Below are 20,788 nucleotides of genomic sequence, written 5' to 3'. Positions count from 1 at the left end.
AATTTACATCAGTTTTATTTTGGTACTGCGTTGCATGTCTGCGCAATTGTCAGTTAAAATAAAGTGGTCAAGAAGAAGGGGGGGGGGTGTAAAAATTCCGAAGGTCAAGTGCTTCAATATTGGAGAATGACCTTTGATTTGACATTAATGTGAAATATAAAAATATATATATATATTTTTTTTTTTTACAAACATTTTATTGAAATATAACAGGTAAATACAAGTCATACAGGAGATAATCATTGCTATCAAGGGAAAAGATAAAATGGTGCACAAATGGATCTCTCACATTGCCTTTTAACAGATTAAACCATGAACAATGTAAAATAAAAAAAATAAAAAAAAATTTTAAGGGACAAAGAAAAGCAGAAAAGAAAATGAATGTAAAAAGAAATGTAAGGGCAGTAATGCACGTAGACCAGATTGTATCTACTAGGTGTGACAAGTAAATAGAAGCTGACTATGTATAGTCCAAAAAGTTAACGAATAAAATCCTCATTAGCATTGGGTATGTTGACATGGGAGGTCTCACCCCATCTGGTCATTGGGATTAGGGAACAAGAGGTATAAATATATTTCTTATAACATTTATATCTTTATTTCATCACAAGACTCATTTAAAAAATACACATAGCCCATCTATCTATATTCCCTACCATCTACAGTTCTTACAAAACCGAGAAACTATCAGGTTAGTGCCCTTCTATACTCTATGAAGGTTGTACTTCAAAATCCCCAGGAGATCCCTTTATATCCTTAGATTTGGGCAATAAATTGAGTGAAAAAATCTGGGCGTGGTTAGTACCCCAGACTGCTGACTGTGGGAGTGTCCTTTAAGTTACAAATATAGGAATAGAAAGTGAAACTTAGAGAGCCGATACATTGTGGCGTAACTGGTTCCCGAGTTACACTTTGTCTCGTTTTTCTCCTGGACGTTGCCGGAGAAAACTTTCTATCGCCGGAGATTTCCAGTTGAAAAGTGAAATTCTGCTTTGGGTGTCACCGAATAACAGAGGTGAGTAAAACCAGAGCGTGTTCTGAGCCCAAGGTCTGACTTATAGGAGGAGTTGGAAAGGTTTGTAAACATTTGTCTTTTGCTGTGTTCTGATAGAGCATGTAATAGACTTACCCTTTAATTAGATCTCAGCTGCCCTTGTGTTCCCGGCAGTTAACCCGTATCCCATTGGTGGGCACAGAACATACAAATGTGGATTTTAACCTACATGTACATCCTAACTGAATGACATATATTTTTTCTAAACCGCTGTCTGTTTATCATGACCTATTGACATTTTTTTTTTAATTTTAGAAAATATTGTTTCACTTTTTTTTCATCCTTTGTTACATCTCAATGCTGCACACCTCCCAAACCTTTTGAGATGGGAACGAGGGACACCTATTAGCAAAAGTATGTAGGCATAGGACACACCCCCTTTGTTTAAAAAATTTTTTAAAAATGTTATACTTACTTCCTCTGTGCAGTTGGTTTTGCACAAAGGGGCCCCCGATGCTCCTCTTCTGGGGTCCCTCAGCGGTGCTCCTGGCTCCTCCTCTTCTAGGGTCCCTCAGCGGTGCTCCTGACTCCTCCTCTTCTGGGGTCCCTCAGCGGTGCTCCTGGCTCCTCCTCTTCTGGGGTCCCTCAGCGGTGCTCCTGGCTCCTCCTCTTCTAGGGTCCCTCAGCGGTGCTCCTGACTCCTCCTCTTCTGGGGTCCCTCAGCGGTGCTCCTGGCTCCTCCTCTTCTGGGGTCCATAATCGGTGCTCCTCCTCTTCTCGAAGTGCCCCATTGGAGAAGTGCTCTCCCTTGGGGCACCCGTGCAGGCGTGCTCCCATGTCCTGCTGCTGCGTCCATTGACGCAGACAGCAGGACTCGGTTACGCCCCCCCCCCCCCCCGGCAACATTGGATTTGATTGAGAGCAGCGGGAGCCAATAGCTGCGCTGCTATCAATCTATCCAATCAGGATTTGAGACACCAGCTGGAGCTGGTATGCTCGTCCACGGCGCAGGAACAATCGGGCTCAGGTAAGTAAAAGGCGGGGCTGGTGCACTACAAGCATTTTTTCACCTCAATGCATGCATTGAGGTGAAAAACCGCGAGGGTTTACAACCCCTTTAACGGAGAATTTATACAAAAATAAAAAAATCGTTAAATGGGGTTGTAAAGGTTCGTTTGTTGTTTAAAAACAAAAAAAAAATCATGTTATACTTACCTCCTCTTTGTACAGAGTGGCCCCGATCCTCCTCTTCTGGGGTTCCCCCACGGCGCTCCTGGCTCCACCTTTTCTTGAGTGCCCCCACAGAGAGCCGCTTTCAATGGGGGCACTCGTGCGGGCGCGCTCCCGAGTCTATCCAATGAGTACCCAAGACAGCGGATTGAGCTGCTGGGCTCGTCCCCATCACTGGAACGATCGGGTTCAGGTAAGTAAAGGGGGTGGCTCTGGAGGGCAGCTGTAGCGCAGAAGGTTTTTCCCCTTAATGTATTAAGGTGAAAAAACTTGAGGGTTTACAACTCCTTTAACCACTTGCCGACCGCCGCCGTCATTGTACTGTGGCAGGTTGGCACGTTCCCACGAATCGCTGTCATTGTATGTCGGCTCGGGAACTCTATGTTGTGGCCGCGCGCGGCAAGGTGGCTCGGCTGCGCAAATCGCCGTAGGTGTACGCCAGCTCGTAAACTCCCTTTTCCTGTCGCATCATGGCAGCATACACTTTGGGTTGTGACTCCGCCCCTCACAACCTGATAGGACCACATAGCTATAAGTTGTAAAGATGGCCCCCGCCCCAGTATTCTCTTATTTTTCCTCACCTGAGAAGGACTGAAGATGTCAGAAGCACCCCCTTACCGAACTCGCCCCAGCCAGGTTCTAGCCTCTCCTGGGTGGAAGTCCTTGCCTGTACAGCCTCTAAATGAGCTAGATGGAAGGAACCCCACTCTGGTGGTCTCAGGGGTATGTGCGGCTCCAGTATAAGCCTTAAATAGGCTTAGTTGTGTGCAGCGGTTTTCTATCTGTCTTTTCCATTTTTGGTGCAGCTTGCTGGGCATTGTGGTGCTCCTCTGTCTCTCCCCTGTGTGCTCGGGTGTCTCGGCGCTCCTGCGCATGCGCAGTAAGCGTTTTTAGGGCGTCCTGGCACGTTTGCCAGGTTCCAAGATGGCGCCGAGCGCGGCTCGGCGCTGCTGCGCATGTGCGGTCGGTTCGTGACCCCGGCGGCCATGGCGGTTCATTTAAAAAGCTCAGAAATGTCATTCTCTGATGCCTCCAGTTTCCTGAGCATATCTGACGCTGCTGTCAACTCTGCTATCAGCTCTGCCACACCTCTGACGCTCCCTCCTTGGGGTAAGTGTTTCTCTCTTCCCCCTGGTTCCTCTGTTTGTTTGCTTGCATGTTTATACCTGCCTGTATCCCTCCAGGGTATCACAGTTATCCTTTCTATGGAGACCGCTGCCCCAGCAGATCACCATCAGCCCAATAGGTAAGGGGGGGGGATGTTCATGGTAAGTAGTGAAGATTGAAAAAGAGAGCAGGATCGTACTAATGCTGCCTAATTGGTCAGCCCTACCAGGTCATCAAGATCGTCTAAGTCAAGGTGAAGAGAGACCTCACGCAGGAGAAGCCGCTCTAGCCATAGGCAGAAGTCGCTCAGCCCACAGGGGAAGCCATAGGAGAAGCCGTTCCTACTCCAGGCATAGACATTCCCATTACAGAAGATCCCCTGCTCATAGACGTCAGTCTCCTGCACATCCTCCCCGTCCAGCTGGGAATGCTTGCTGGGTATGCGGGGCCACAGCTCTACCAGACAGGCTAGCCTGCCGCAGGTGTATGGATGAAGCCACCAGGGAGAGAGAGCTAGTCACTGTGGAACCTACCGGGGTCCCTGCTACGCATATCTCAACTCCAGATGTGGAGGCTACAGCCCTGAGCGCCTCACCATCCCATCCTAGTACATCTAGGGAACAAGAATTCCCGTCAGACGAGGAAGAACTGGAGGCGGCAGCAGGCTTTGATTTCTCGCTCATAGGGCCCTTTGCAAAATCGGTCAAGGAAGCGATTAACTGGGAGGAACCTGAGGAGGTACAGCAGAAACAAAGGAAGTATTTCCCGAATCTCAAGAAGGTACCTGAAGCCTTTCCATTTATAGAGGAACTGGATGAGCTTATTAAGGAAGAATGGCAGAATCCAGAGAAGAAAGTTAGTCTTTCTAACAGACTTACTAAGCTATATCCTCTGAAAGATCCTAGGGTAGCTCCCCTGGTTTCCCCTCCAGTGGTGGACGCCTCTTTGATGCGCCTAGCCAGGCATGTGACGCTTCCCATTGAAGACGCAGAGTTCAGGGATGTCCTGGACAGGAAGGTGGATACGGACCTTAAGAGGGCTTACGTTTCTGCAGGAGGCGCCTGCAGACCAGCAGTGGCACTGGCCGCAGTCGGGAAAGCTATTTCCGGTTGGTCGTTGAACACCGCGAAGCTCGTTGCTGAAGGCGCAGATCAGGACCAGATCGTTAAAGCCCTACAGGAACTCAGTCTCGCAGGAGACTTTGTGGCGGAAGCCACTGTAGACACCATTAGGTTCACTTCAAGGTCTATGCTAGCAACGGTAATGGCCAGGAGGGCGTTATGGCTTAAGCCCTGGTCGGCCGACCCGGCCTCAAAGTCCAACTGGTGCAGGATTCCATATGATGGAGTTAACCTCTTTGGCGCAAAGCTGGATACAGCAATATCCAAAGTGACAGGCGGGAAGTCTGGTCTTATCCCCTCAGACAGAAGACCAAAACAACAAAGAGCGCCTCCCTTCAAGCGCAATCTCCCGGAGAGATACAGGGACGCAAAGTCCTATAGGCCTGGGAAGGAGTACAGGAGAACTTGGAAGAACCCTCAGATGTCCTTCCTCAAATTCCAGAAAACCAAAACTCCTGCTTCCAATGAACAGAAACCTTTTTGAAGGTACGTCCGCCCAACCAGCAGTAGTGGGTGCCAGGCTCACAAGATTCGGGTTGGTTTGGGCGGAATTAATAAAGGACCCATGGACAGTATCCACTGTCCGGGTCGGACACAGGTGGTCGTTCAAGAACCGCCCCCCAAGGGGTCACATCTGCGCAACCAAGCTTCCTCCTTCCAGGGAGAAAAGGCTGTCCTTGGTCCAGTACATCCAGGATCTGTTAAGGAAACAGGCAATAGTGGAGGTCGCACCATCCCAAAGAGGTCAGGGTTTCTATTCCCCACTCTTTCTAGTACGAAAAAAGTCAGGGGACTTTCGTCCTGTCCTGGACCTAAAGAAATTCAACCGGTCAATCCGGGTAGAAACATTCAGGATGGAAAGCCTCCAATCGATCCTTCAAGCGATAAATCGGGGAGACTGGATGCTCTCGATCAATCTGCAAGACGCATACTTACATATCCCGATCCACTCAGAGTTCCAGAGATTCCTCCGCTTCACGATAAACAGCTGGCACTTCCAATTCCGGAGTCTTCCGTTCGGGATCTCCACCGCACCCAGGACATTCACGAAGGTCCTATTGCCCGTGATAGCCCACTTGAGAGAGAGGGGATTGAGAGTCCACCATTACCTGGACGACATCCTGCTTCTTTTGAACAACAAGGAGTCTCTCATCCAGCATCGGGAAATCCTGGTCTCCACTTTACAGTCTCTAGGGTGGCTGATAAACTGGAAGAAAAGCAGTATCCACCCCACTCAGAGGATGGTCTTTCTAGGGGCCGAGCTGGACACGAGAGAGAACACGGTGGAACTTCCAGAGGAGAAGATTCCTCCCCTGATTCAGAAAGTGAAGAAGGCCATCTCGGCCAACAGACTACCAGCCAGAACATGCCTCAGTATCCTGGGCTCCTTGGCATCCACCATTCCGATGGTTCAGTGGGCGCAATGGAACTCGATGCCTTTCCAGATTTCCTTCCTGCGCCAGTGAAACGGTGTTTCCATGTCTCAGTCGATTCACATCCCTCAAGAGGTGAAGCAATCATTGCTGTGGTGGACACGGCCTCGCAACCTGGGAAGGTGCAAGCACATAATCACCCCTTACCAGGAGACGGTGACCTCAGATGCCAGTCTGCAGGGGTGGGGAGCCCACCATCAGCACTTTGCGGCCCAAGGCCGCTGGCCATTCAGGGCACAGGACGCAGTGTCAAATGTGTTAGACATGAGAGCAGCACTCCAGGCGCTCCTGTCCTTCGGCTCGCTTTTGAGAGGGAAACATGTTCTTCTAAGAATGGACAACAAGGTTGCGGTTGCCTATATCAACAGGCAGGGGGGCACCAGAAGTAGGTCCATGATGCAGGAAGTCCGTCCTGTTCTAGAGTGGGCACAACTGAACCTGTTAAGCTTAAGGGCAGTCTATGTTCCGGGAGTCCAGAATGTGTTGGCCGACTCGCTGAGCAGGAATTTCACCTCCAACCACGAGTGGTCTCTGAACCCACAGGACTACGCCCTCATATCCCGGACTTGGGGTCCTCCAGAGATAGACCTGGCGGCAATCCCAGAGAATGCGAAATGTCGGAGATTTCTATCAAGAATACCATTCCCTTCGGCAGAGGGGACGGATTGTCTCCTGCACCCCTGGAATTTCCATCTAGGATACATCTTCCCTCCAACTCCACTCATAACGAGGTTTCTCCTGAGACTCAAGGAGTCATTGGCACTGGTGGTGGCAGTAATTCTCTTCTGGCCAAGGAGGCCATGGTTTACCACTCTGATGCAGCTGAATACGGCAGATCTCCTGCCCCTTCCGTTGTCGCCAGATCTACTCTCCCAGGGTCATCTTCTTCACCCGAACCCAGAGAGGCTACATTTGAAGGCCTGGAGACTGAAAGGGCTAGGTACCTAGAGCAAGGATGCTCCCAGAGAGTAGTGAATACCCTACTCCAGGCCAGGAGGCCTACCACAAATATTACTTACAGGCGAGTCTGGGAGAAGTTTACCGCCTTCGCTCAACAGCAAGGTTGGGACTCATCCTCACCATCGGTGTCACAGGTCCTGGAGTTCCTTCAACTAGGCCTAGAGAAGGGTCTTAGATCAAGTATCCTAAAGGTCCAAGTCTCGGCCCTGTCTGCCTTGACAGGAGTCAGATGGGCACAAGATCCCCTTGTGGTTCAGTTCCAACGGGCTAAAGCTGAGACCGCCTAGGAAACCTTCCTTCCCAGTCTGGGACCTCTCAGTTGTACTGGAAGCTCTATCTAAGGAACCCTTCTTTCCTAATGAGAACATATCCTTATGGGATCTGACGCTGAAAGTCTCATTCCTGATAGCCATAACATCGGCTAAGCGGGTGTCGGAGATGCAAGCCTTAATGATCAGTGATCCATATCTGGTGGTATTGCCAGACAGATTAGTCTTAAAACCTTCAGACCGGTTCATACCCTCATCCTTTCACTTCAACCAAGAGATTAACCTTCCGGCACTCACCACGGAACAGGGCGATCCTCACCCACTGGACGTCAAGGGTAATGTCCTGGAGTATCTCTCAGCTACCAGATCCATCAGGAAAACGGAAAGTCTCCTAATCATTCCGCATGGATTCAGGAGAGGTCAAGCGGCATCCTCACGCACTATTGCGTCATGGCTGGTAAAGACCATCAAGAAGGCCTATTCACTGAGTAGTCATCAAGTACCTGAGGGCTTAAGGGCACACTCCACCAGGGCAGTGGCAACCTTCTGGGCGGCATATTGTAGGGTCTCGGCGGAGACAATTTGCAGAGCGGCTACCTGGTCTTCCAGGAACACCTTTATGTCCCATTACAAGGTGGATTCCGCCTGCTTATCCACAGTGGATTTCGGAAGATCCGTTATCCAGGCCAATTCTTCTATTCTTTGTTAATAAACTTAATTTGAATTCCCACCCAGTCTTTGCGAGTTACTCCCCAAAGTGTATGCTGCCATGATGCGACAGGAAAACGGAAAATTGTATACTCACCTTTCCGTAATTTTCCTTTCCTGTCGTATCTTCATGGCAGCATACAATCTCCCACCCGTCTAAGGTGATATATATACGGAGAATACTGGGGCGGGGGCCATCTTTACAACTTATAGCTATGTGGTCCTATCAGGTTGTGAGGGGCGGAGTCACAACCCAAAGTGTATGCTGCCATGAAGATACGACAGGAAAGGAAAATTACGAAAAGGTGAGTATACAATTTTCCGTTTTGTGGGCGCTCCCATTGGCCAGCGGGGGGAGTCAATCAGCAAGTGGGGTGGACTCGATGTCTGCCAGCCACCCGGGATCGTTCCTCGCAGTGACAGAACAGGGATCTGCCTGTGTAAACAATGCAAATCTCTGTTCTGACAGAAGAGATCACACAGATCCTGTCTTTCTACTAAGCAGGGAGACGGATCTGTGTTTCCCCCAGACGGCCCATCCCCCATACAGTTAGCACACACCTGCAGGGAACACATTTAACCCCTTGATCGCCCCTGATGTTAACCCCTTCCCTGCCAGTGTCATTAGTACAATAACAGTGCATATTTTTACTGATTACTGTAATAAGGTCACTGGTTCCCAAAAAATTTTAAAAAATGTCAGTTAGGTGTCCAATCTGTCCGCTGCAATGTCGCAGTCCCGCTAAAAATCGCAGATCACCGCCATTACTAGTAAAATAAATAAATAAATAAATAAAAATGCCATAAATCTATTCCCTATTTCAGTGTTTCTCAGCTCCAGTCCTCAATGCGCCCCAACAGGTCATGTTTTCAGGCTTTTCATTATTGTGCACAGGTGATTTAATCAGTTTCACTGCCTTAGTAATTACCACATCTGTTTCATCTGAGGAAAATCCTGAAAACATGACCTGTTGGGGCGCCTTGAGGACTGAAGTTGAGAAACACTGCCCTATTTTGTAGACGCTATAGCTTTTATGTAAACCAATCGATATACGCTTATTTTTTATTTACCGTATTTATCGGCGTATAACACGCACTTTTTTCCCCTTAAAATCAGGGGAAAATCGCGTGTGCGTATTATACGCCGATACCCTGCGATCCCCCGCTGACAGATCTAAAAAATCGCTGACCGCGATTTGAAAATGGCGCCGGCGGCGCCGAAATACACAGAGCCGGTCCTCGGCTCTTCTCGGCCACTTTCGGCTTCACTCGACGCCGCCCGAACCTAGCCGAGTGTACTCGGCTAGGTTCGGATAGCTCCGCTCACAGTCACGCCCATCCCGGGCGGGACTACGAGTGGAGCCGAAAGTGAACGAGAGCCGCCGAGAAGAGCCGAGGACCGGCTCTGTGTATTTCGGCGCCGGCGGCGCCATTTTCAAATCGCGGTTGGCGATTTTTTAAGCCCAGGATGGCAGGGGATCACTGGGGAAGGTTTCACTGGGGAAGGCTGCACTGGGAAACGCTGCACTGACAAGGCTGCACTAACAAGGCTGCACTGACAATGCTGCACTGGGGAACGCTGCACTGACAAGGCTGCACTGACAAGGCTGCACTGACAATGCTGCACTGGAGAAGGCTGCACTGGGGAAGGCTGCACTGACATGGCTGCACTGACATGGCTGCACTGATGGGCATTTAAATGTAAGTTTTTTTCCCTTCAACTTCCCTCCTAAAAGTTTTTTTTCCTTAAAATTCCCTCCTAAATTGGGGTGCGTGTTATACGCCGATAAATACGGTATTTTTTACCAAAAATATGTAGAAGAATACATATCGGCCTAAACTGAGGAAGATATTTGTTTTTTCATATATTTTTTGGGAGATATTTATTATAGCAAAAAGTATTGCTTTTTTTTTTTCAAAATTGTCACTTTTTTTTGTTTATAGTGCAAAAAATTAAAACCGCAGAGGTGATCAAATACCACCAAAAGAAAGCTCGATTTGTGGGGAAAAAAAAGGACATGCATTTTGTTTGATACAGCGTCGCACGTCCGCGCAATTGTCAGTTAAAGCGACACAGTGCCGTATCGCAAAAAATGGCCTGGTCATTAGGGGGGTAAATCCTTCAGGTCCTTAAGTGGTTAAACCCACAAGGTTTTTTGTTTTTTTTTTTAATTATTTTTTTATATACAACTACTATTCCCATATACTGGCTGATGACCCCTACTCAAAAGTCAAAAAAACAAAACAAAACACAGACAGTTTTTGACAAATCCTTATTAAAAAAAATCCCCTTAAAAAAATAAATGTCCCCCAAAGTAGATCCAACATCAATCACGATCAACGTCAATCTGCACAAAAGAGAAAAAAAAAGTTTCCATTCAGGGAATGTGTGACAGGGTGACTGTACACAGGATACAGGGACAGAGCGTCATTACACCCCCCCTCCCTAAGACCCCCCCTGTTCATTTTATAGTAGAGATTTTATATATATAGTACCTTTAAAACCTGGAGCCTTCTGATCAGTCAGGTGACGTCATTGGTCTTTACAAATGTCAGTTTGAAGACTACTGCTCTACACACTGATCTGTGCTTAAAGCAGAGTTCTAGCCACAAACATTTTTTTTTTTAAAGTCAGCAGCTACAAACACTGTAGCTGCTGACTTTTAGTAAGGACACTTACCTGTCCAGGGAGCGCCCCCCCCCGAGGCCGATCCATAAATCGGATCGTGTGCAGGCACCGCCATTCTAACTAAGGGAAACCGGCAGTGGAGCCTTGCCAGCTTGTCTTCTGGGACACACACAGGTCCCAGAAGACGGGGGGGGGGGGTTCTCGCTGCAGAAGAGGACATGACAGGACTTATGCCGCGTACACACGACTGGACTTTCCGGCAGACTTGGTCCGGCGGACCGGACTCCGTCGGACAATTCGATCGTGTGTGGGCTCCAGCTGACTTTTTTTTTTCCCCAAAAAGTCAGACGGACCTAGAAATAAAACATGTTTCAAATCTTTCCGAGGGACTCGAGTCCGGTCGAAAAATCCGCTCGTCTGTATGCTAGTCCGACGGACAAAAACTGACGCTAGGGCAGCTATTGGCTACTGGCTATGAACTTCCTTATTTTAGTCCGGTCATACGTCATCACGTACAAATCTGTCGGACTTTGTTGTGATCGTGTGTAGGCAAGTCTGTTCATTAGGAAAGTCCGCCGAAAGTCCGTCTGATAGACCGTCGGACCAGTCCGGTGGAAAAGTCCGCTCGTGTGTACGCGGCATAATGATAATTTAGAACAAAAAACATTGCATAGGATTCAAATGCTTTATACGTGGAATTTTATGATACCTTAAACTATACAGTATATTATGTGAATTTTACCTTGTAAAACGCAAAAACTTCTTATTAAAAAAGGAAGCTTTTCACAATTACAAGACAGGAAAACATTTTTTTGTACATATTTTCACTGCCACAGTTGTCAGCATTTTAAAATAACATCCAAGGACACCTTTCCACTGTAATGCTCCGTACACACGGTCGGACATTGATCGGACATTCCGACGACAATCCATGGATTTTTTCTGACGGATGTTGGCTCAAACTTGTCTTACATACACACGGTCGCACAAAGTTGTTGGAAAATCCGATCGTTCTGAACGCGGTGACGTAAAACACGTAGGTCGGGACTATAAACGGGGCAGTAGCCAATAGCTTTCGTTTCTTAATTTATTCTGAGCATGCGTGGCACTTTGTGCATCGGATTTGTGTACACACGATCGGAAATTCCGACAACGGATTTTGTTGTCGGAAAATTTTATAGCAAGCTCTCAAACTTTGTATGTTGGAAATTCTGATGGAAAATGTGCGATGGAGCCCACACACGGTCGGATTTTCCAACAACAAGGTCCTATCACACATTTTCCATCGGAAAATCCCATCGTGTGTACGGGGCATAAGACGAGAGGGGAATACCCTTCTTAGACTAATGGCCTGTACATGCGATCCGAATATCGTACGACAGATTGTACGACCGTTTTTGCTTAATAGTTGCAAGTAGAAATTGAATGGGTAGATAAAGTCACGATAATTCTCGTACGACAGAAAAAAAAAAATTGGAAGTGATGTCATGTGTTGTAATGTATTTGTATTGTATTTTCGGACGACAACTATACTGACTGGACGGAAATCGTACGATCTGGTATCGTACGAGGAAAATTTGCGTGCATGTGCGATCGAATAATATCGGATGAACTGTCGTGATCGGATGTCGAAAGTGTACACACGATCCGAAAATCGTACGATTTCTTCCTCGGACGACCGTTTTCATCCGATATTCGGATCGTGTGTACGGGCCATTAGACCCAAAAAAGATGTCCCCCATTGGAAGATTTCCTTCTGCTTGTTCTGGGGACAACTCTAAAATGTTGGATTTCACTTTCTTTTTTTGGTGATTATGGTCACCGGTATAAATAAAGAGGTTACTCTCCCTAATGTGGACACAGGCGGTAATAAAACATTGAAAGAGGGTCAAACCCTTCCTCATTCTATCCAAAACTAAGAAAAGGTTTTGCCTAGAGATACACTTTCACTTCCTTATGCCCCGTACACACGTTCTTATATGCTCTCTCACTTCCTTGACCCAACATCCCCCCCCCCCACGACTTACTAGTGTAAGCTAAGATCTTCTGAGCAAGTTGAAACTTATGCTGCCCATACACTATACGAAAAATCGACTGAACCCATTTTCGAAAAACGAGCATTTGACCGTGAGATCAAACGAGTAATGCCATCATGTAATGACTGATAAATTGTTCAGTCCATATAAATGAATCGATTATTTGTTAGCTTTTTTTACATATACCTAGTGCAAACAGTTCGGACGGGAAACACATAAACCTTTTCAATTTATCGTTCGGCAGAAAATTTCCAAACTTTCTTTTTTTCTGCTCAAAATTGTCCCAACGATTATCGATTTTGTGCCCATTAACTGGCCGATTAAACGAATGAACTGGCCAAATGTCCGAATTTCAGGCAATTTTTGGTATAATGTATTATTATTATTCATTATTTATATAGCGCCAACAGTTTACGCAGCGCTTTACAATGTAGAGGGGCCCGGAGGGACAACACAATTACAGTACAGTTCAATACAAAAGGTACAGGAGGGCCCTGCTCGTAGAGCTTACATTCTAAGGGAGGGGGTGGTGGTACAAAAGGTAATAGCTGCAGGTAATGATTTGAGGGGGGGGGGCTCGGGGACAGTTGTTAGGTGGGTGTGGGATAGGCTTCCCTGAATAAATGAGTTTTCAGGGATCTTCTAAAGGTGGATGTGTATGGCCAGCATTACACAAGTCACTCTTCCCATGTGACAGCAAGCCAGCATGTTGATTGGTTGCTCGGGGACCAAACATTACATTTTGAGATGGCTGGGGGTGGAGGATTTCACATGTTCCCCCATATCTCGAAGTACAGAAGTAATATATATTAGATAAATAAAGTGTATGGAAACCCAATCCCTAAAATCTCGTTAAAGCATTAAACCCGGAAGAAATTAATCCATTAATTTCTTATGCCCCGTACACACGGTCGGACATTGATCGGACATTCCGACAACAAAATCCTAGGATTTTTTCGGACGGATGTTGGCTCAAACTTGTCTTGCATACACACGGTCACACAAAGTTGTTGGAAAATCCGATCGTTCTGAACGCGGTGACGTAAAACACGTACGTCGGGACTATAAACGGGGCAGTAGCCAATAGCTTTCATCTCTTTATTTATTCTGAGCATGCGTGGCACTTTGTGCGCCGGATTTGTGTACACACCATCGGAATTTCCGACAACGGATTTTGTTGTCGGAAAATTTTATAGCCTGCTCTCAAACTTTGTGTGTCGGAAAATCCGATGGAAAATGTGTGATGGAGCCTACACACGGTCGGAATTTCCAACAACAAGGTCCTATCACACATTTTCCGTCGGAAAATCCGACCGTGTGTACGGGGCATTAGTTTCCTTCTTAACCACTTGACGACCGCCTCACGCCGATGTACGTCGGCAAAGTGGCACGGACAGGCAAAATCACGTACAGGGTACGTGATTTGCCTTCCGCGGGTGGGGGGTCCGATCGGACCCCCCCCGGTGCCCGAGGCAGTCGTCTTTTGTCCAGCGGCGATCGGTGATGAGGGGGAGACCATCCGTTCGTGGCCCCCCCCTCGCGATCGCCGCCGGCCAATGAAAACACTCCTTTGCTGCTGTATGCTAAACAGCAGCAAAGGAAGTGATGTCATCTCCCCTCGGGTCGGTATTTTCCGTTCCGGCCCGAGGAGAGAAGACATCTATGTGAGTGCACCAACACAAACACACACAGTAGAACATGCCAGGCACACAAAACACCCCGATCCCCCCCCCGATCGCCCCCCGATCCCCCCCCAATCACCCCCCCCCCCCCCCGTCACAAACTGACACCAGCAGTTTTTTTTTTTTTTTTTTTCTGATTACTGCATAGTGTCAGTTTGTGACAGTTACAGTGTTAGGGCAGTGAATATTACCCCCCTTTAGGTCTAGGGTACCCCCCTAACCCCCCCTAATAAAGTTTTAACCCCTTGATCACCCCCTGTCACCAGTGTCACTAAGCGATCATTTTTCTGATCGCTGTATTAGTGTCGCTGGTGACGCTAGTTAGTGAGGTAAATATTTAGGTTCGCCGTCAGCGTTTTATAGCGTCAGGGACCCCCATATACTACCTAATAAATGTTTTAACCCCTTGATTGCCCCCTAGTTAACCCTTTCACCACTGATCACCGTATAACTGTTACGGTTGACTCCGGTTAGTTCGTTTATTTTTTATAGTGTCAGGGCACCCGCCGTTTATTACCAAATAAAGGTTTAGCCCCCTGATCGCCCGGCGGTGATATGCGTCGCCCCAGGCAGCGTCAGATTAGCGCCAGTACCGCTAACACCCACGCACGCAGCATACGCCTCCCTTAGTGGTATAGTATCTGATCGGATCAATATCTGATCCGATCAGATCTATACTAGCGTCCCCAGCAGTTTAGGGTTCCCAAAAACGCAGTGTTAGCGGGATCAGCCCAGATACCTGCTAGCACCTGCGTTTTGTGCCTCCGCCCGGCCCAGCCCAGCCCACCCAAGTGCAGTATCGATCGATCACTGTCACTTACAAAACACTAAACGCATAACTGCAGCGTTCGCAGAGTCAGGCCTGATCCCTGCGATCGCTAACAGTTTTTTTTGTAGCGTTTTGGTGAACTGGCAAGCACCAGCCCCAGGCAGCGTCAGATTAGCGCCAGTACCGCTAACACCCACGCACGCACCGTACACCTCCCTTAGTGGTATAGTATCTGAACGGATCAATATCTGATCCAATCAGATCTATACTAGCGTCCCCAGCAGTTTAGGGCTCCCAAAAACGCAGTGTTAGTGGGATCAGCCCAGATACCTGCTAGCACCTGCGTTTTGTGCCTCCGCCCAGCCCAGCCCACCCAAGTGCAGTATCGATCGATCACTGTCACTTACAAAACACTAAACGCATAACTGCAGCGTTCGCAGAGTCAGGCCTGATCCCTGCGATCGCTAACAGTTTTTTTTGTAGCGTTTTGGTGAACTGGCAAGCACCAGCCCCAGGCAGCGTCAGATTAGCGCCAGTACCGCTAACACCCACGCACGCACCGTACACCTCCCTTAGTGGTATAGTATCTGATCGCATCAATATCTGATCCGATCAGATCTATACTAGCGTCACCAGCAGTTTAGGGTTCCCAAAAACGCAGTGTTAGCGGGATCAGCCCAGATACCTGCTAGCACCTGCGTTTTGCCCCTCCGCCCGGCCCAGCCCAGCCCACCCAAGTGCAGTATCGATCGATCACTGTCACTTACAAAACACTAAACGCATAACTGCAGCGTTCGCAGAGTCAGGCCTGATCCCTGCGATCGCTAACAGTTTTTTTTGTAGCGTTTTGGTGAACTGGCAAGCACCAGCCCCAGGCAGCGTCAGATTAGCGCCAGTACCGCTAACACCCACGCACGCACCGTACACCTCCCTTAGTGGTATAGTATCTGATCGCATCAATATCTGATCCGATCAGATCTATACTAGCGTCACCAGCAGTTTAGGGTTCCCAAAAACGCAGTGTTAGCGGGATCAGCCCAGATACCTGCTAGCACCTGCGTTTTGCCCCTCCGCCCGGCCCGGCCCAGCCCACCCAAGTGCAGTATCGATCGATCACTGACACTTACAAAACACTAAATGCATAACTGCAGCGTTTGCAGAGTCAGGCCTGATCCCTGCGATCGCTAACGTTTTTTGGTAGCGTTTTGGTGAACTGGCAAGCGCCAGCGGCCTAGTACACCCCGGTCGTAGTCAAACCAGCACTGCAGTAACACTTGGTGACGTGGCGAGTCCCATAAGTGCAGTTGAAGCTGGTGAGGTGGCAAGCACAAGTAGTGTCCCGCTGCCACCAAAAAGACAAACACAGGCCCATCGTGCCCATAGTGCCCTTCCTGCTGCATTCGCCAATCCTAATTGGGAACCCACCGCTTCTGCAGCGCCCGTACTTCCCCCATTCACATCCCCAACCAAATGCAGTCGGCTGCATGAGAGGCATTTTTATGTCCTCCCGAGTACCCCTACCCAACGAACCCCCAAAAAAGATGTCGTGTCTGCAGCAAGCGCGGATATAGGCGTGACACCCGCTATTATTGTCCCTCCTGTCCTGATAATCCTGGTCTTTGCATTGGTGAATGTTTTGAACGCTACCATTCACTAGTTGAGTATTAGCGTAGGGTACAGCATTGCACAGACTAGGCACACTTTCACAGGGTCTCCCAAGATGCCATCGCATTTTGAGAGACCCGAACCTGGAACCGGTTACAGTTATAAAAGTTAGTTACAAAAAAAGTGTAAAAAAAAAAAAAAATATGAAATAAAAAAAAATAGTTGTTGTTTTATTGTTCTCTCTCTCTCTATTCTCTCTCTCTATTGTTCTGCTCTTTTTTACTGTATTCTATTCTGCAATGTTTTATTGTTATTGTTATTGTTATTATGTTTTATCATGTTTGTTTTTCAGGTGTGTAATTATTTACACTTTACTGTGCTTTATTGTTAACCATTGTTAACCATTTTTTTGTCTTCAGGTACGCCATTCACGACTTTGAGTGGTTATACCAGAATGATGCCTGCAGGTTTAGGTATCATCTTGGTATCATTCTTTTCAGCCAGCGGTCGGCTTTCATGTAAAAGCAATCCTAGCGGCTAATTAGCCTCTAGACTGCTTTTACAAGCCGTGGGAGGGAATGCCCCCCCCCCCCACCGTCTTCCGTGTTTTTCTCTGGCTCTCCTGTCTCAACAGGGAACCTGAGAATGCAGCCGGTGATTCAGCCAGCTGACCATAGAGCTGATCAGAGACCAGAGTGGCTCCAAACATCTCTATGGCCTAAGAAACCGGAAGCTACGAGTATTTCATGACTTAGATTTCGCCGGATGTAAATAGCGCCATTGGGAAATTGGGGAAGCATTTTATCACACCGATCTTGGTGTGGTCAGATGCTTTGAGGGCAGAGGAGAGATCTAGGGTCTAATAGACCACAATTTTTTCAAAAAAGAGTACCTGTCACTACCTATTGCTATCATAGGGGATATTTACATTCCCCGAGATAACAATAAAAATGATTAAAAAAAAAAATATGAAAGGAACAGTTTAAAAGTAAGATTAAAAAAGCAAAAAAATAATAAAGAAAAAAAAAAAAAAAAAAAAAAACACCCCTGTCGCCCCCTGCTCTCGCGCTAAGGCGAACGCAAGCGGCGGTCTGTCGTCAAACATAAACAGCAATTGCACCATGCATGTGAGGTATCACCGCGAAGGCCAGATCGAGGGCAGTAATTTTTCCAGTAGACCTCCTCTGTAAATCTAAAGTGGTAACCTGTAAAGGCTTTTGAAGGCTTTTAAACATGTATTTATTTTGTTGCCACTGCACGTTTGTGCGCAATTTTAAAGCATGTCATGTTTGGTATCCATGTACTCGGCCTAAGATCATCTTTTTTATTTCATCAAACATTTGGGCAATATAGCGTGTTTTAGTGCATTAAAATTAAAAAAAGTGTGTTTTTTCCCCAAAAAATGCGTTTGAAAAATCGCTGCGCAATTACTGTGTGAAAAAAAAAAATGAAACACCCACCATTTTAATCTGTAGGGCATTTGCTTTAAAAAAATATATAATGTTTGGGGGTTCAAAGTAATTTTTTTGCAAAAAAAAAAAACTTTTTCATGTAAACAATAAGTGTCAGAAAGGGCTTTGTCTTCAAGTGGTTAGAAGAGTGGGTGATGTGTGACATAAGCTTCTAAATGTTGTGCATAAAATGCCAGGACAGTTCAAAACCCCCCCAAATGACCCCATTTTGGAAAGTAGACACCCCAAGCTATTTGCTGAGAGGCATGTCGAGTCCATGGAATATTTTATATTGCGACACAAGTTGCGGGAAAGAGACAAATTTTTTTTTTTTTTTTTTTTTTTTTTTGCACAAAGTTGTCACTAAATGATATATTGCTCAAACATGCCATGGAAATATGTGAAATTACACCCCAAAATACATTCTGCTGCTTCTCCTGAGTACGGGGATACCACATGTGTGAGACTTTTTGGGAGCCTAGCCGCGTACAGGACCCCGAAAACCAAGCACCGCCTTCAGGCTTTCTAAGGGCGTGAATTTTTGATTTCACTCTTCACTGCCTATCACAGTTTCGGAGGCCATGGAATGCCCAGGTGGCACAAAACCCCCCCAAATGACCCCATTTTGGAAAGTAGACACCCCAAGCTATTTGCTGAGAGGTATAGTGAGTATTTTGCAGACCTCACTTTTTGTCACAAAGTTTTGAAAATTGAAAAAAGAAAAAAAAAAAATGTTTTTTCTTGTCTTTCTTCATTTTCAAAAACAAATTAGAGCTGCAAAATACTCACCATGCCTTTCAGCAAATAGCTTGGGGTGTCTACTTTCCAAAATGGGGTCATTTGGGGGGGTTTTGTGCCACCTGGGCATTCCATGGCCTCCGAAACTGTGATAGGCAGTGAAGAGTGAAAGCAAAAATTTACACCCTTAGAAATCCTGAAGGCGGTGATTGGTTTTCGGGGCCCCGTACGCGGCTAGGCTCCCAAAAAGTCCCACACATGTGGTATCCCCATACTCAGGAGAAGCAGCTAAATGTATTTTGGGGTGCAATTCCACATAGGCCCATGGCCTGTGTGAGCAATATATCATTTAGTGACGACTTTTTGTAAATATATATTTTTTTTTTTTTTTTTGTCATTTTTCAATCACTTGGGACAAAAAAAATAAATATTCAATGGGTTCAACATGCCTCTCAGCAAATTCCTTGGGGTGTCTACTTTCCAAAATGGGGTCATTTGGGGGGGTTTTGTACTGCCCTGCCATTTTAGCACCTCATGAAATGACATAGGCAGTCATAAACTAAAACCTGTGTAAATTCCAGAAAATGTACCCTAGTTTGTAGACGCTATAACTTTTGCGCAAACCAATAAATATACGCTTATTGACATTTTTTTTACCAAAGACATGTGGCCGAATACATTTTGGCCTAAATGTATGACTAAAATTTAGTTTATTGGATTTTTTTTATAACAAAAAGTAGAAAATATCATTTTTTTTCAAAATTTTCGGTCTTTTTCCGTTTATAGCGCAAAAAATAAAAACCGCAGAGGTGATCAAATACCATCAAAAGAAAGCTCTATTTGTGGGAAGAAAAGGACGCAAATTTCGTTTGGGTACAGCATTGCATGACCGCGCAATTAGCAGTTAAAGCGACGCAGTGCCAAATTGGAAAAAGACCTCTGGTCCTTAGGCAGCATAATGGTCCGGGGCTCAAGTGGTTAAATGGCCTAATTCTGTTGAGACAAAGTAAATAAAGAGTAATGGGGAGTCAGGGGGAATGATTCACTTTTTGCATACCTTTTTATTCCCTTAACAGATATTGTAAAGACCAGAATTTCAAAGAAAATACCAGCCTTTCCCAACCTTTTTTTACCCCAGAGGAACCCCTAAAAAAAATTGGTCTCGGGGTACCCTTAATAATATCGATTTTATTGGGGTCAGTGGGAAAAATGGAAAGTGGCCCTGGCCCTGAAACTATGCAAACGCCATCAAATGGTAGGCCAATCAGCCACAGGTCAAGGGACCCCTGGCCACCATTGGAGGAACCCCGGTTGAGAATGGCTGGTGTTTACTCTATATCAAATAATAATCAAGTAATGTGGGGGTATGCTTGCAACGTATATGATATGTCAGCTTTATAATAAGATACTGATCACTTAGGCTGAATGTACATCCTTGGAAAAGTGGACCTTGTTCCAGGAAATGTGTTGGATGAAAATTAGCACATGGAAGATGATCAGTGATGTACATTATACAGCTATGGTGTTGCATTGGGTCCTTTCGTAGTCCTAACCAGGGAAACTTGTCAATGTTGATGTGGAAATTGCACCATACGCTACGCGTAATCCATGTCTCCTGTGCTAATAAAGCGCCCTGTCAGCCTTCTGGTATAATGGATCTTAGTAGACCCCTGTTTCCCGAGTAAAACGGACATAACCACCGTCCTCACATCCTTAGCTCCACAGGCTGACTTGTTTCTGGAGCCTGTGTTTTATTTATTTAGAGTACTTAAAAATAGAGCTTGATGGCTTCACAATCAGCCAATCAAGCACAGGCAAACAGGAGGAGTTATACAAATCTCAACCAATGAACAATGACTAAGGGAAGTTCTGGGTGTGTCTGTGAAGGGGCAGTGTGTATGATTCCCCGCCCCCTTGTACCTCCTAAGCTGTGCTCTCCAGTAAGACAAAGAAAGCCACATGGCTGGCCTTGAAATCACGAACATAGCCCCCGACCACAACGCACACAAAGACTCCCGTTTTTACCATTGGTGTGAATCCTTATTCTGCATTGTTC

General features: G+C 46.6%; 1 protein-coding gene across 1 annotated transcript in view; it reads left to right on the top strand.

The window, feature by feature from the left end:
- Nucleotides 1-851: 851 nt before the first annotated feature.
- Nucleotides 852-20,788, top strand: part of LOC141114041 (uncharacterized) — a 51,275-nt gene continuing 31,338 nt past the window's right edge. The window contains exon 1 of the mRNA XM_073607485.1: nucleotides 852-1,015. The gene's annotated coding sequence lies outside the window, so the exon portion shown is untranslated. The remainder of the gene's footprint in view (nucleotides 1,016-20,788) is intronic.

This window comes from Aquarana catesbeiana, linkage group LG12 (genome assembly GCF_042186555.1).
Source record: "Aquarana catesbeiana isolate 2022-GZ linkage group LG12, ASM4218655v1, whole genome shotgun sequence".
Classification (NCBI taxonomy): domain Eukaryota; kingdom Metazoa; phylum Chordata; class Amphibia; order Anura; family Ranidae; genus Aquarana; species Aquarana catesbeiana.
This window is presented reverse-complemented; position numbering and strand designations above follow the sequence as displayed.